Source organism: Motacilla alba, chromosome 7, assembly GCF_015832195.1.
Source record: "Motacilla alba alba isolate MOTALB_02 chromosome 7, Motacilla_alba_V1.0_pri, whole genome shotgun sequence".
NCBI lineage: Eukaryota > Metazoa > Chordata > Aves > Passeriformes > Motacillidae > Motacilla > Motacilla alba.
Genome location: NC_052022.1, coordinates 30,482,774 through 30,486,841, shown reverse-complemented (window position 1 = coordinate 30,486,841; position 4,068 = coordinate 30,482,774).

The window sequence follows — 4,068 nt, the reverse complement described above, 5'->3', positions numbered from 1 at the left end:
AGAGACTGTAAACTTTCTGATCTCTAACGAGGGCTGTTGTCTGTTCAGCGAGTCCTGCCCATTGCACAATGGTATGAATATTTATGATGCTAAATAATAATGCTTGCCTCTGACCCTCTTCATCAGCAGATCTAGCGTTGCTTCACCGAGGAAGCAGTCAAATCATTATCCTAATATCCAGATGGGGAAACTGAGGTGCTGCAAGGTGAAACAACTTGTCCAATGTCAGCAAAGGAGAGCTAGAAAGGGAATACAGCTGTCTCTGTCCCCAGCTGCATGGTGCAGCCACTAAACCCTGCAGCCTTCTCAATGACAGCTCATGAAATCTGCCTTTTATGCAATGCATTCTTCTCTATTAACAGCAAGCAATTCCAGTGTTTTCTTCACAGGTATTAATAGCCTCCCTGAGAAATATGCTTCAACATGCATTTTCAGCAGTACTTGTGTGTGTGTTGTGCCCCAGCCAGCAGCTGTGACCTGCTAGGAGGAGGCAAACTGGGGCAAGGTTGCACCTACACCCCTGCACTCTGCTCCTGTGCTCCAGCACCCCTCCGCTCCTCCAGTGGCAGTCAGGGAGGTTGGGACCGACCACAGAGATGTTCTGCAATACCAGCTGCTGTGTTGGCAGCCTTGGAGTTGCCTCTGGGTCTGAGTTACTGTCTTGTCTCCTTGAATATAATTGCTCACTGCTGGTTTTTTGGTTGTTTTTTTTTTTCCTTTCCCTTTGATTCTGTAGCGCTCTACCCTACTCAGATTCCTCATCAATCTCACAATCTGGGGAATCTGAGGAAATAGAGAACTGATCATCTGCAGGCTTCTTCTGTATATTATGAAAGAGTCCCTGTGCCATGTGTGATTCCAATCTCTTTTTCCTTTAATCAGACAGAACATCGGTGTGTCAGACTGCACCAGCCAGGTCTGTGTGCTGGGCGGGGAAGGACGGAGCCGCTTCTGCGGAGGTGCCCCCGGCTCCCTCCCTGACCCTTCCACCTCCTCACCCTGCTCGGCTCAGCCTTGCAAATGTTCCATGGCAGGGCATGTTCTGCCCCTGGCCGAGCCCGCCGGGGCACGACTGCTTGGGCAGCCCTGGCTGCAGGGAGTCCTCGAGGAGCGGCGGAACGCATCTGCCTGGAAATCCGCGTGCGCCGCAGATGAGCCCGCTCCTCGCTGCTTGGAGGCATCCAGGGACCAAGTCACTTCGTGGAATTGGCCAGAATTGTAATGATGTCCACTCAGGTATCTTAGCACGGTGGTAGAAAAAGCATGGGTGGAAGGTTGGGTGGGTTTACGTGGGTGCAAGGGTGCGTGTGCTCTCTATACGTTACACTGGAAGTTCATCCATCACAAGCTTTCCAGCGCTCTGTAGGGCCTCTGTCATGAAGATCAGACTACGTAGTCCACAAGTAAGGGCCTTAAATTTTGGCATTTATTTCCTTGCTTGTAAGCATTTTTGGAAGGAAAGGAGATCTGAATTAGAAGTAAAGTTCTGCCACCTTTTTTTTAGTGTTTTATTCACTTAGTGTTACAATTTTTTGCTTTTACCTACCTGTACTCTCAGTACACTACAACCATTTCAATACTGAATAGAACAGCTATAAAATTAACACAACTCCATCCATCCCTCCCTTCCCATTTGTGCAGGGCAGCATCTGAAGGACAGTTTTGCCTCCAGATGTCAGGACATGTGGGAGAGGGAGCAGAGCTTGTGTGGGAGAGGGAGCAGAGCTTGTGTGTCCTCTGTGGGATGTAAGCAGGAACAGTACCTAGACAGGAAAGTGTTTGAATGTTAATGATAGGACAGTGCTAAAATACACTTTAGAAACGCTTCCCTGCTTTTTTTTTTTTGCTGGGGAAATCTCAATTTGTTGGCTGCCACTGGCTTTTTGCCCAGCATTCTCAGATCTGCTGGTGAAGGGAGACAGCAGAGCACGTTTGTCCTATTCCTCTCCCCAGAGTGAGATGCCAGACTGGAGCAGATACGCTGCTGTTCCTAAGGACACACTACAGTGGAGACTAGAGTCTGTTCAACCCTTTCCTACACCTGCCTTGATATATTCAGTGGCCCAGGGCAAGGCTGAGTTACATCTCACTCACTAGCAGCCCCTGGAAGCAGAGCGAAGTGGTGTGAGAATCTGCACAAATCCATGGGAATGCTCCTGGAGCAGTGGTCCAGTCTCTCTATCCCTAGGATGCACACTCACAGCCCCAGGCATCACAGCATTGCCCTGGGTGGACTTCAGTGATGTCCCAGGAGCTTCTTGTGGGAGAGGGGATTTGTGTTGGCACCCCTGGTTAAAATTTGGCTTTCCACCTTGACGTGCATTGTTCCTGCTCCTTTTTTTTTTTTTTTTTTTTTTTTTTTTTCCACGGGAGTGGCTCAATTTCTGTAGCACGGTATATAAAGCATTTAGGACGAAAAGTCTATAGAAGTGTGATACTAATAATATTTTACAGCTTTAATTACCATGATTGTAGTGCCTAGAGGCGTATGCAAAAACATTTTGAGTGGGTGGAGGGGAGGCAGTGCTGTGAACATTTTTGTGGTTTTGCTGGGCAATGCGCAATGGAGTTTTCTCATGGGAACCACGGCGTGCCAGGGAGAAAAGCTGCCTCTGCCTCCTCATCTGCCCTGTTGGATACTGGGATCTTTGGGATCACACCCCAAAGATGAGGAGACGGCCCCAGTCGCTCCAGTTTTGGGGAAAAGCTGGGCTGAGCGTCGCTCTGCTTTGCAGAGGGGCTCTCGGGGCAGCAGGTATTTTTCCTCAGGCATCATCCCTTCCGCGCAGTCAGCTTCACCCGCGGGCTGATTTTCGGATTGGGCAAGCGCCGATTTGGGGCACGGCCCTACCAGCAGGCTGGGGAGCAGCGTGCCCGGCCCGGGTCAGCCTGAGCAATGCAGACAGAGCCAGCCGCCCACCCGTGCGCGCCGTGCCCGCGTGGGCAGCGCCAGGGACACACAGAGGGCTCCTGTGTGACACCCACCAGCGCCCTGCCCCGCTGCCAGCAGGCCCCACGCAAGCCAGGGGCACAGCTCGCCGGGAAACGGGGTGCAGGAGTGCAGGTTGTGAGAGTTCGGGTGTTACAAATGGAAAAAAGGGTGCTTGCGTTTCCCCAGCTCCGGAACGCAGTCCTGTGCGCTCGGAACTTTTTAAAACTCGGTTCCTAGATGATTTATTAATTTTGAGACGTTTTTGTGTAGCTTTGGCGACAGAGATTTGACACGGACGCTGCAAAGCCTCAGCCTTCTATTGGAAAAACTGAAGGAGAAATTCGGCTTTGTTTGGAGGTGTTTACCAAGGAGCCAGGTCATGCCTCTGCCTCCTGCCCGGACTGACCCTGCTCAGACAAACAGCCAAGGAATGGATGAGAAGGCAAGGGAAAAGGCAAGGAAACCCTGGGTGAAAGGTATTCCCAGCTCTAGGCAGAGCTGGACGTTGCCTACAGGACAAGCTTGTTTTATTGAGGCTTTTTTCCCCTCACTCGCTATTTTTTTTCCACACGTGCAGTGCTTTTTTCCTACTGTTATCGGCACTAAATATAAGTTACTTAATTTATTACTTATTACTTAATTTTATCACTGAAACACTGCTCACTCAAACGATGAGTTTCTAACCAATTCTCCATCAGTAAAACAACCACACGCTCCCGTTTCTCCTCGCTCGAAATGACACTCGGTACTTTCGCACCGGTTTCCGCGTGTCGCACCCCGGGGCCGGCCCGGGGGGCGGTGTGCCGGGCCGGCGGGGCGGCTCCGCGCGGTTCCCGGGCTGTTTTCCCGCGGCAGGGCCGGCGGGAGCCGCGCGGTTCCCGCGGGGGCGGCGCGGGGGGGCGGCGGTGCGGCCGCGGGGGGGCGCTGCCGCTGCCGGTGCCGCCCCCGCCGGGCGCTGCGTCACGCGGCGGCCGCGCGTGGGCGGGCGGCGGAGCGCGCGCGGGCTCTCCCCATGTGACCGCGCGGGAGGGGGCGGCGTGCGGGGGGGCGGGGGCCGCTCCCTCCCTCCCTCCCTCCCTCCCTTCCTTCCCTTCCCCTCCTTCCCTCCCCTCCCTTCCCCTCCTTCCCTCCCTCCT